Here is a 13,022-nt window from a genome sequence, read left to right as displayed (position 1 = left end):
ACCAACATAACCCCAGATCGGGTAGTTGTTTCCACGGGTCGCGGTTAGCACAGATAAAAAAGAAAAAAAATCACGTGTGGTTTTTCTACGATGAAACTACCCTCTGAGCTTTAACATAAACTCGGTTTATATATTCCATTTTGAAACCGAAAAATGATTCTCTAAAACCATGTTCTGCCAACATCATCTCAAATTGAAACCGAATTTTCCATTTTTCAATCGAGAATCGAGATACACGTGCATATAAGCCGGTCTAATTCCCAATCGCAGAACATATCGATCGCTAGTCTATATTCGTCTGCAATTACAGAACATTCCGATATCACCTTGATACTGCACCTGGGAGGTTTAACATCTGAGCTAGATACCTAATTAGCGGTAAAGGTTCTTAAATTATTAAGTGTAGGTACCAAACTTTTTATGTACCTACTTATATGACAAAATTACATAATATCACCATCTCTACATCTTTTCCAAATGAGTAAAAACATATCGTGTGTTTTTACTAAATTACTGAGCGTAAGTACCTACAATCTACATATAAAAAATAAAACAAAGTACCTACCTACTCCGCAGCTTCTGTGTCTGTTTTCGACAAACTCAAATACTGCTGGACGGATTTTCATTAGGACTCGCCACGAAGATGAAGAAGATTGTTAAACTTAGACAGTTACTTATAAATAATTTAAGGGACAAGTAGACTAAAGTGATACATTTTTGTCTGGTGAGAAAATAATGACGCAATGGGTCGGGAAATTCGCTTCTGAAACGTATGCGTAAAAAAGCGAACCAATGTGACTTTTTCAATGTCATTTGACTTTATTTGTTTATCTTGGACGCTGCAGACTAACGTTGAAGAAAAACAAACTAAGCTTTCCTTAAAAATATCGCATTTGCGCATTTACATTAGCAGATTCGAAAAACACACAGATGAGTATTTATGCAATTTCGCAAACACATACACAAGGACTCTTTTTAAAAGGCAAATAAACAGGATAAAGTTAGGATATAACTAAAACCAAGATTCGTTAATAATGAGGTAATAATTAAACTCGTAACAACAGCCTCAAAGAAACCATAATAATGTGGAATTATTTAAAATTGTTCATCCAACATTGAATATTCTACTTCTTACGTAAAATTCAAATTCCCTGAATTTCTGAGAGCCACGACAAGGGTTGGCAACGCAATTTATTTCAATATCAAATAGCTTATATTATCCTCATTTTATTTACTTTCTTTCATAATAAACTATCAAGGAAAATACTGAGAATAAAGGTTGTTGACGCGTAATAAAAAGCACTTTAACATTTGTACCGTATAACCGCTGAAAGGGAAATTAAGTAAATTGCTTTCAACAGGTGAGTTGTACCTAAGTACCTACCTGAATAAAAATATATTTCTGATACGTAGTTGAAGCTAATTTCCTTAGTTTATGAACACTTTCAGTAACGAGGGCTTTAGATACCTACAGACAGCATACTTATGTCTCTCTAGGAAAACCGACTGATTTTTCCCCTAGATTCATCTAAATACGTGCATGCGTTCCGAAGAATTTTTTATGGATGGAATTTTAACATTCAACTAATTACCTAAGAAAACCTAGGTACTGACCAACCCTAACGAAACAAGGTCAAAGTTTATTTTTTTATTACTTAAGCATCCTCTTTTATTTATTAAAGAGTATTTACTCGTTCCAACTTTATAATCTGTGGTTCAAGTGAAACCTTTGAGTTTCTTTGATCTAGCGCGCTCTTCTGTTTTATTTAATTTAATTTATTCATTCGGTATTTGATGTTAATTAATGTTTTAATAATTAACATGTTCGAGGAGCAACTTTTCCAAAGCTTTAGGCAAACATTCTTGTGGTCTTTAAGAACTAATTAATCGATAGGCGATAAATTGCAAAATTGAGAGGGAACGTGCTCTTAAAATACTAAATGGTTCTTAGTAGTAGCAAAAGCTTATTTTTGGAACTATATAAACCTTTTGGATACAAAAAAAACTATCAGTTGCATAATCTTCATAATTAAATGATTTATGAACGTGTTTTACATGATAGTCATTTTTCTCTGAGCTCTACCTGACAAGATTTCTCATTTAATTTTTCCGTCATATTAATTTATTCATCAGTTTCCTTCTCGCATCTCACGTAGCGGTTTCTACACGGAACTCTTAGAATATAAGAAGTACATAATAGATACATATAGTGTAGGTACGTACCTACGTTTGTTTGTACCAAGGCTGTTCGTGGCTGGTCAACCTTGTTTGTAGAGTTGTGACTTGTCAAGATATCAACATGTTTACTAATGGTTTGTATACAAAAAAGCTGTGATTCATTTGTTTTTGTTGTCGGTTAAGTTTGGAAGGTTCGATTCTAGTGTTTGTTTTGTTTTTAAAGCTGTGAAGTTGGGTATTATGTATCTATTACTTGATCACTTCACTGCCCACGATGCAGACGCAATAGTTTAATAATCGGTGTGTGACTAATGGGACAGAGAAGTTATATGTAAGTATTGGATCTGTTTGCAAAATAGCATGGTTCAAAAAACAAGGTTAATGGAGCTGTTTCCCGAATACCCACTGTTTCAGATAGTACCTCAGTAAGTATGTACCTACCTACTCATAGGTAACCAGATAAAATATAGAGAGAAAAGTGTAGTTTTCCAGTGAGGAACATTTTCAAATTGGTTCAGTCATAGCCTTTAGGGTGCACATAAACAAAATTTTCTGTTTTGCTGTGTTTTAGTAGTAATGAATTCGATCACGTCCATTTACCTGTAGCAACATAATTCTATGAATAAGTAATTCCATGAATTAATGAAAATTATATTTTCTGCTGTAACAATTTTCCTGGATATTTAATAACTGTTGGCTAAATAGGTCACCTGCTTTTAAGCGGAGCTTTTACCAAAAAAATGTATATAGGTTCTTTTTATTTCATTTATGTATTTTATCCGCGGAAAACAGATTTTCTGCGAATAATAACGTAATACACAAATATGTATAGGTACTACATTTTTCACAACTTACAAAATACAAGCTTACTAATTTATCGAAAAGAAATAAAATTTTGTATCATAAAAGACCTAGACAGGACAAACTATCTTCTATCCTTCTTCTGCAGACTGCTTCCATCCTCCGAACCTTTTTCCCAACTATTTTGGGGTCGACTTCCAGTCTAACCGGATGTAGCTGAGTAGGTACCAGCGCTTTACAAGGAGCGACTGCCCTATCTGACTTCCCATACCCAGTTACCTACCCGGGAAACCCAATACCCCTTGGTTAGACTGGTGTCAGACTTACTGACTTCTGACTAGCCGTAACGACTGCCAAAAACGTAGCTTTTAAAGGCTGCTTATTACTTGACAATACTCATAGTTTCATAGTTATGACAGTTCAGTTATGATGTCATAAGTTATTGACACAATGGGTCACAAAAAATATGGATCTTATGATCTCATAGCAGTTCAAGTGCGAATTATCTATTGTTTTCCTCCCTGTCGTGTCTATACCTACTAATATCATAGACTCCAAGAGTTTGTTTATTTATTTGCGCGCTATACTTCATTATCTCAGGAAGTCAGGAACCACTTAGATACTGGTACGATTGAAAAAGTGTTTCAGTGTTGGATGACCCATTTATCGAGGAAGGCTATTTATCCGGGCACGAAGTAGTTCCTACAAGACACGGGTGTAACCGCTGTTGGGAACCAGTATGACTATTAAGTACTGTAAGCTTTGACTTGTATTGTACCTAATGTAAGAATAGACAACATAACACAAAAACAAACGTTTTACAAAAAAAAAAACATTAATTCAATTACCTCCTTCCTAACCTTCTCATAAATATCTGACAAATAGGTACCTACTATGCTGAAACCGCAAAAATGGTTCAGCCAAATTGCCAAATTGCGCACAAACACACAGGTCAAACTGAGAACCTCCTTTTTAAAGTCCGTTACAAATAAACCCCTTCAATTTGAACGCACTTCGCCTGTCCTTGGTCACATCTGCAGTTTACAGTCTTCATAAACACATGGCATTGTTAAGGGTAACTAAAGGGTCAATGGCTCTATGTCTTACCCCCTTAAGTCCCTGTAGACGGTAATGATGGTAGGTGTCATTCAACGTTGAAGGGTAAATAGGGTAACAGTTAGAGACAGGTGAAAGGACAGTGCATGGAAATAGACAAAGCTTTGTTTGTGGCTGTGTTGTTTATCTGTCCAAGAATAGTGAAGAGGTATTTGTTTGTTAATATTTGTCCTAGTAGTGTCGTAATTATGTACTCTTTCTATCGATGACACGAGAATTTTAAAAAGCAGCCCCCAAACGTCGTATGCTTTCCGAAAATAGTTGTCATTTGTCGTAAAAAAACATCAAAGCTTAGAAATATTGGATTTTGTAAAGTTGTATAAGTAATATGTTCGTAATTCATGCTCTACCATAATGTGATAATCCGGCAGAGACTAAAATGGTATCTATGGAGATTGATTGAACCCTCGATAATATTTTCTGAAAATAACTACTGTTTGCTTACTGTTAAATATAGCCATTCAAATTCAGACCTAATGCTTGCGCGTACATGTTCCCGGAATTTAGTCGCAGGCCGCCATTGAATTTTGCAAGATGTTTCAAAAACTGCAAAACGAAACCAGACCACAATTGAAATCGATGACGACATCATTAACCACATATTATTTAGATTATCAATCAAGTGGGTCAAATTAAATTAATTGTTCATTTAAATATTATTTTTTCAATTTGACTAATTGATTTTTGATTGATTCTCATTAGAAGTGCGTGTGCCTACGTGACATGGTGCCAGTACTTCTGTCTTTTAATTATTGACTTATTTCAGATCAATAAGATACCCCTTTATCCTATGTATACCGAAAAGAATTACATATACATATAGTTATCGGCACGAATCTTGAGCTCTGACCTGCATCTGCGCAGAAGTGATTTATTAGCAAAGAACCAATCCCTAGTGACGGCTATGACGCGATGCACTGCGGGCCAATCACCGCTTTAGCCCGCCCCCGCGCCTCACTTCATACCACAAAAGGGACCCAATAAATTACTTCTGCGCAGGTGAAGGTCAGAGCTCAAGATTCGTGCCGACAACTATAATAGCTACACAACCCATTCCTTGTCTATTCAAAAATTCACAATTCACCTACATTCCCACAATCAGAAGCCAATAAAACCCCTAATTAGCATTTCCACTGAAATTATAATCCTTCTAAAACACGATAATCCGTCATCAATCTAATTTCAGGCCTCGCTGCACACCATTTGTGCTGACATCCACGCGGTGAAGCTGTGACTACACGACTGCCCTCGTGGATAGACACGTGTCGACTGACCTTCTCGAAATTGCACTGTCATAATTTCATAGCTGTAGTTGCAAGGGACAGGAAGGGTTGACAAGGAATGTGAAGATATTTTTAAGGCCGAAGTTCTCCGACAATATGAACGGCAGATTTTATAATTTTTACGTTCACTGTCAAAGTTAACAGTTGTTTAAAAAAAACTAACTTAGTTGTCAGTAAACTTGAAAATGGGGTCTGGACTAGTCTGGACGCCAAGCATGGTGCTGAACCCTATCTTCCTTTACTATGTAAGAATGTGCCCTTTTTATCCACAGAATGAAATTATTTCTTTGTCCAATCAACAGTATATCCAAAACTCGATCTTAACTAGTCGAAAACAATAAAAAAGTTTAGGTACCTAGTTTAATTAATCGGGGAAATACTCTAGTGAGGTTTGTCCCGTTTAATCTATTAGATGCCGTAAAAACGTAAACTAATTAACTGCATAGTGGACTTTTTTTTTAACGACGTCAAAAATCATCAAATGACCCCTCCCGCTGTGGGTTAGGTTAGGTTAGGTTAGGTTAGCAATGAGGGAGTGTCAGACTGACTAAAAACCGTCATGAATATTATAATATTAAAACAAAGTAAGTTAAGCAGACGGCATCTTAAGACAGCAACAGAGAACATAAAGGCCTAAGAACAGGACTACAGGACCAATCACATTAATCAATTACCTACATTGCATTGCAATCTAAAATGGCCGCGTCACTGCAACTCAGTGCAGCATGGCAATGGCAGGACGCCAAGCCTGATAGTTCCGCTAAGATATTTAATTTGCTCTGTTACAGGAAATCACGGCACTCGGTGGCTAACACACGTGACCATGTTTATTGCACTCAACATTACACGACTTGTATACTGAAATTACCTATGAGAAACTCGGAAAATCTAGTGGCCTTGCTATTGACTGTTTAGGTAATAGCACAAAATAACTAAACACGTAGGTACCTAGGTATTTATTTTGTGGTTCTGCGCACACTGTAGGCCGATATCAGTCTGACTTGGTAAATAGTTTGATTGAATTCACGATTACCTTCAAAATAAACTGTCGGACAACTATCGGCCGACAGTATAGTCTGCTTCTAAATCTGGGACTAGGTCTGGTATTTACCTTAACTCAAATTACAATTGTGTGTCATAAATCTAAAACAAAGTGACTAGATCAAGGATTAGGGAGGCGGACTAACTATATTCAGGATTCATATTAGAAAACACATCCAAAACTATATGCAAAAAACCCTCAGTCAATCTCACAATTCATATGCATTTGGCATAGACATCAGAATCCGTTTTTACCGCCAATTCCGTTCCCGCCAAACGCAGCCATTAGTGACAATATGGCGCCAACATCGTCACTGCATTAGGCGTCAGCTAAACTGTGATAATTACAAACACAAAGTAGATATCTTACGATTGCTAAGACTAACAAAACGCGGAAACGTTTTAGAAGGACTTTGCGAGGAAAACTAAGATACGAGTACTTAGCTGAGTACATATCGCAAAGGGGATTGAAACTAGATCAAGGTTTCTTAAAGAAAGATACTTACGTCGTTCTTTTTAAACTAAGATAATTATTTTACGACTTGATTGATTGGCCATTTTGGATAGGTTAAGCATAATCTGAAGTTTTTATCATTTTGCGCTAATAAGACTTTGTTTTGGCAGTTTGGCAAGGTTAGATCAGATTTTGTGGATAATACTAAAATAATAAGCGATGAAGCTGGGTTCGATTTGCCTGGGTAACTGGAGCAAGGAAATTACATGGGATAAGCTGACGCTCCTAGGAAAACAGTGGATACTCAGAATTCCGTCCGGTAGCTGGAAGCCGACCCCAACGTAGTTGGGAAAAGGCTTGGCAGATTATGATAGCGATGAAGTTTGATGGTGTTGATACAATACGTTATCATCTATAATGAGTATCTTGTTATACACCAAAGAAATTGTAAATTGTGTGGCAGTGTAATCCCCGATATCAGAAATTAATTCTGGCAACATTTCCCTGACGCTGTCCTGCGAAATAAATAAAGTGCAGACAAATAATAACCAGGTAAGTACCTATTAATTATTCCATAACCCAGACACAGATAACTAGCATCGATCAACTCATAAACGGCTGACGGAACTAACATTATTACACTTGTTTTACCTTTAAAAGTCTAGCGGCCACAATTTATTGCAAGAATGTGTCTTGCGACAATAAATGTTTTACTGAGGTTGATTAAAAATGTATTTGGTCCCATAACTGAGTATATGGCTGGACTTTTATAGATTCTAGTGTGTTAAGTATGAATGTGGAAGGATGGAGAGGTAAAGGTAGACCGAGAAAAAGATCGATTGATTATCTGAAAGAGGACATGAATCAGAAAGGAGTGGATGTTAGTATGACGTCTGAAAAAGAGGAATGGAAGAAAAATACATATTGCGCCGACACCAAATGATGAGGGAACAGGGCCGGAAGAAGAAGAAAAGCATGGTAATATTCAGTTATTATTTAGGAACTGAAAGATTAGGTGGTAGGTAAGGAAGCCGAAAAGATTGCTTGTGAACAAATAAGGACAAAAGGTGAAAAATAATTGCGCATCACTTTTGAGATTTCTTAAGCTAATTGTCTGCAATTTTAGTAAGACCGTTAGCATGAAATGAGTACTTATTTAAAAGAATGACTGTTGATCATGTGTATGTATGTGAGATGTATCTTCTCTCATATTATATGTATTTATGACTAGGGAAATCTGAAGAGTTGGCGTGAAGAATTGGCGTGAGATGAGAAAAGTACAAATCCTAACATAAACTTTATTGGAATATGTTTTTTATCAGCCATTTTTAAGTCAGTCTCAGATGAAATCGTTAATTTTATTTATGTACAAAAGTAGCTGTTGTCTCCTATTGCCTGTACATTAATACAGTTAATTGAAAGACCAATATAAAATGAGCGCAATTCACTAAAGTAACAATCGATGAAAATTGCAACAATTAATCGGTAACCGGAGTAAAGCGGTAAATGGCGGCTCAATCTAGTTTTTTCCGGTTACAATTAAACAATTGAACGTTACCATAGATGAAAAAACAAGTTCTTGTTATGGTAGGACACGAGGCAAACGTGGATATAATTCTAGACCATTTAGTTTTAGTTGGTCTAAGGTCAAATAATATTTTTACGATATGTATTACATTTTCGGGAAATTGAAGAACACTTCTAGAAAGTGACTAAATCTGAGCTGATATAACAATACCAAAACCTTAAAAAAAACTTAATTCCATTTAACAACGAAAGTTAAACAATGTATCATGACATGCATGACCTTGATTTTTTCCAAAATCTCGTGGCTTACCTACAGACCTTTCAGATAATCTTGTTAACAATTTGAATCTATTAAAGTTTCTCAGTTACAAAAAAAAAATTCGTTGGTACAGATTAAAATGAAAACAGAGCCTGTTAAGGCAGGATTATTTTTCTAATATCAATTATGAAATGCAAACTGAAGAAATCGTAGACTGAAAACTGAAACCATAATTCAACTCGAAGGTTAACCGGGTTAATGATAAACCATTGTCTGCGACATAACCATACCATTAACCAGCATGACAAAGATTATCATAAGTCACAATACTAGCAAACGGCTTTATAATAGATCAATTTGTTCTAGCTTCCAACGCACCTATGTTTTGTGTCTGGTGAGGCAACCGTGAAGGAACTATGGTCTTTCTTGATTTATTGCTTGTTGTTTCTTTGTGATTACTTCTAGATATTGTTGACTAGTAGATAGGTTGAGAAATCATCATCTGCCCAGTTTCCTCAACTATGGACCCATATCGGCTTCTAGTGTAACCGGGTGAAGCGGAGTACCAGAGTCTTACATGGATTACCTATCTGATTTCCTCAACCCAGTTTGGGCATCCCAATACTGTCAATAAGACTGGTTGTCAGACTTTCTGGCTTTTGAGTACCCGTAATGGTCAAAGATTTCGGTGCAAAATAATGACAAACAAGCGCACGAAGAAACTTGTATAAAATAGGTCAGGAACGAAGAATTGCGAAACAAAAAATTTATAAGTAAACCTTAATGAGGTAGTGGATGGCGGGAAAAGGACAAGACATTTTAGGTGAAGATGAATCTATTTCAAGGACTGAATCTTTGACAAATAATCTGTACCTAAAATAAATTTTAATTTAGTAAAGCAGCAGTTTATTTACTCCCCCATTCCAAGAAAATACTTCTTTCCCCAAAAACAGTGAGCTTCTCCAGCGAGGTAAGCTCGAGGGTGCACACCTTTCGTTCCAAGAATTGTATACTTAATGAATAAGGGGAAACACGCGATTGGCTAAATTAAAAGACTAGGTAAACTGACTGAAAAGAAGAAAATAGAACTGTCATCTCATAATGGCGTCCAAACAGATTATCGCCAACGGCGGCTTTTCTGTGTCAGGAGATCAGCCAGCTGCGCAGAACACGTTATAGTGCACGAGCATTCGCGCAGACACAGGTGCACTCCCTATTCCTTCATTCTCATAGCCCCATGGGACTAAAATCCTACACGACCGGAGATAGATCAGGTTTTGTGTGAAGACTTCAAAGCGATTTCAATCCGATTACAGTAATATTATCATTTAGTCATCTGTGGTAATACTTTTTATTAACGCCTGACACATAAACCACTTGTTATTAAATATGAATTAATATTTGTATTACTAAACCCTGGCATAAAACATTTTATAATCCTACAGTTAATTTGCTTTCCTCCCAAAATAAAAGACTTCTTGATAACAATTTAACAAAACATGTTGATAGAAAATGAGGTTAAGAACCTTACAGTACTTACCTACTTACTTACAAAAAAAATACTTTTTATTTTTGGAAGTAAACTAGCTCAACTATTTCAGCTACAATTTTCAATAAAGAGCTGTATCTTTTTGACTTTGTTGGGTACAGGGGCCCGAATACTACTGAATATCAATTGGTGCTACAGGTTAGCTAATTTTTTGAGCACCTAAGGATTTCACGTCTTGTGGGCAATAATTATTCTCTGAGAAATTAGTAAGTCAGTAAGTTTGTTGGTCTATTTGCTACGCTTTTTTACAGTTGAAAACATTATCTGAAAATGGAACCCGTGAAAGCTTAAAAATATTTTTCAGTGCAAGACATAGGTATAGCCGTGAGAAAAGACTAGATTTATCCATAACCTACATAGTAGATATTATCTATGCACTGAGCAGAAAAAAGACTGATTGTAACTACATCGCTTAGTAAATAGTTGGTACTAGAAAACAAGTCATATGTTGGCCTTATTGAAGGCAATCGTCTTTGCTAAATATAGGCGAACCATGATTGTCTATGATACGAAGCGACGTAAGTATTTAGATTTTTTATTTATTCTATCATGTTTACTTACACGGAACTTAAATAATAATGTTTATTGTTAATTTATTTTGTGGATTGAGAAAAATGATCGATTTTTTAATTTTATAGCCGGCAATTAAGAGTGTTTTATTCTATGATAGGTATTTGTTAATTCAACGCGGTAAGTATCTATTTAATGAACTGACTACATAGGTATATCCCGAAAATTTACTTTTAGTAGATAAGTAGTTTTTTGGCAGTCGTTAAGGATAGTTTGATTGAAGACGGAAAGTTAGACAACCAGAGCTACTAGGGGCTAACTCGGTTGAGGAGATCAAATAGGCAGTCGTTCTATGTTGAACACTTGAACTCAGTTGTCATCAGTTTAAATATGTAGTAGGGAAAAGGTACTGACTGTCAACGGAACCTGTACAACTACATAATAAATGACACCACCAGCTTCGTAAATTATAACTATTTCAGAACTAGGACTATGTCCAACTTTCAGGGTAAGATCCCAAAGTCGTGAATCGTGCAGGAGCCAAGTCACGGGCTGGGCTAGTTAAACATTCTCGAAGTACCACGTGAATGTTGTATTCTCTCGTATGCATGGATATGAATGTCAATCATTTGAAAGGTCACAGCTGGACGCATTAACTGCGAATTGCAATAGTTTATCCGTAGTTTTAGGATTGGAGATCGAGTTTTGGCATTAGGTTCTCATAAACTATGTTAACAATCGCTAATCGACGATAAATCGGTTATTGCGGTTAAATGGCAGTAAATAGAGTCTTGCATGAATTTAGTGCAAATCAATGATGGGTTTAAATTGTCTGGGTATCGTCTGTCCATAAATAATTATTATAATATTTAGATAGGTACTATTATGAACAGAAAGAAAGAAAAATAGTAGAGACCACAAATGATAAAAGGATCAAAATGAGGATATTCTTTTTTGGAAATTCTCTTCCATTTTGTAGTCACCCTACCTGCGTATCCTCGAGTAGTACATTTGTTTCACACGTTTTTCCTACAATTCAGTCGCAACAAAATTAAAGTCTAGCTTTTATTTTAATGATGCATAATATACAAGTATTGCTCTAAATATAAATCAACAAAGATGACATTTCTTAGATTGACGTCATTGAAAGCGCTATTTTAATTTTCACCAAATATTTCCAGAGACGATTAGCGAGCCACCTGGTACGGGGTTCGATTCCCATAAGATATCAAATGTTTCCTAGTGTACCTACCATCATGATGACTTCGGACTTATTTTTGTTTTCTTTAATTGAAAGCCTTTAAAGTTTAAAGTCATGTTAGTAGATAAGTTTGACTGTAAACGCTGTGCTAATCTCAAATTTTCTGAATCTAGATTTCAACTAGAATATACCTACCAAGACATATTCCATTAACAGTAGTTTATTATACTGTCCAACCAAAATAACTAAATACCTTGGCAAATAGCATAATCATGCAGAATAATCTTAATAAAACATTCATTCGTGTGTCCTAGATTGTTTAACATTTAAGATATTTTTAGATTGCGATAGAAATCTAATAGTAGAAGCTCTTTGATAGAGGGGGGACACTGCCTATATGTAGCAACAAGCAATGTGCAACAAGTCTGTATCGTGCCTTATCAATCGTTAAACGAATTAAAATACTTTTCGATAGATTTTTTTTTACATGGTTTTATAAAACTTTAGTTGCATAGGTACGGTTGTCAAACAAATATTTTTACGATAAAGGTAGGACATTCTTATTTGTGCTACAAATTCAGAGTCGCAGAACTACGCCGTAAAAACGCATTTTGAAGAAGGCTTTTTTCTCTGCTATTCAGTTTATGTTTGAGTTTTGTTTATGTAGCAAATTCAGGCTATTACCATAATCCTGGTGACACTTGGTAATGAGTGTTTTTTATTAGAATCTAAATTAAAAACTGTAAACAATATTAAATGAAACACTTACCTTATTGGATAGTAGAAAAAACTCCTTGGTTTCAATTACAGGATTACCACAAAATTCCTTTGCACATTTTCATTCGAATAAAAAAAAGAAACAAACAAAAAAGAGCGGGAAAAAATACAAGTCTGTCGCACTTTCAAGTTCAAGCGGACATGATGCACAGAAACACTTTTTTCAGTAAAGTTTTGATAGTTTATACACTCTTAACAACAAACGTAATGCGCGTGTAACCACAAGCATTCAATAAACGACAGTGCGTAAACAATATCGTGTTATGAATGCGGTTCTGGCGCGAACGTCCGAGGTTATTATCAAAGGCTATTGAACGGAGACTGTC

The 13,022-nt window shown here is 35.6% G+C and overlaps 1 protein-coding gene across 2 annotated transcripts in view; it reads right to left on the bottom strand.

Moving 5' to 3' along the window:
* The window catches only part of LOC110373602 (serine/threonine-protein phosphatase 2A 55 kDa regulatory subunit B alpha isoform), a 49,821-nt gene extending 36,857 nt beyond the window's left edge, over positions 1–12,964 (bottom strand). Inside the window, exon 1 of one of the 2 annotated variants that reach the window (XM_064040263.1) lies at positions 12,689–12,964. The gene's annotated coding sequence lies outside the window, so the exon portion shown is untranslated. The remainder of the gene's footprint in view (positions 1–12,688) is intronic. The other variant, XM_064040264.1, reaches the window with a different exon arrangement.
* Positions 12,965–13,022: the final 58 nt, after the last annotated feature.

This window comes from Helicoverpa armigera, chromosome 21 (assembly GCF_030705265.1).
Source record: "Helicoverpa armigera isolate CAAS_96S chromosome 21, ASM3070526v1, whole genome shotgun sequence".
Classification (NCBI taxonomy): domain Eukaryota; kingdom Metazoa; phylum Arthropoda; class Insecta; order Lepidoptera; family Noctuidae; genus Helicoverpa; species Helicoverpa armigera.
This window is presented reverse-complemented; position numbering and strand designations above follow the sequence as displayed.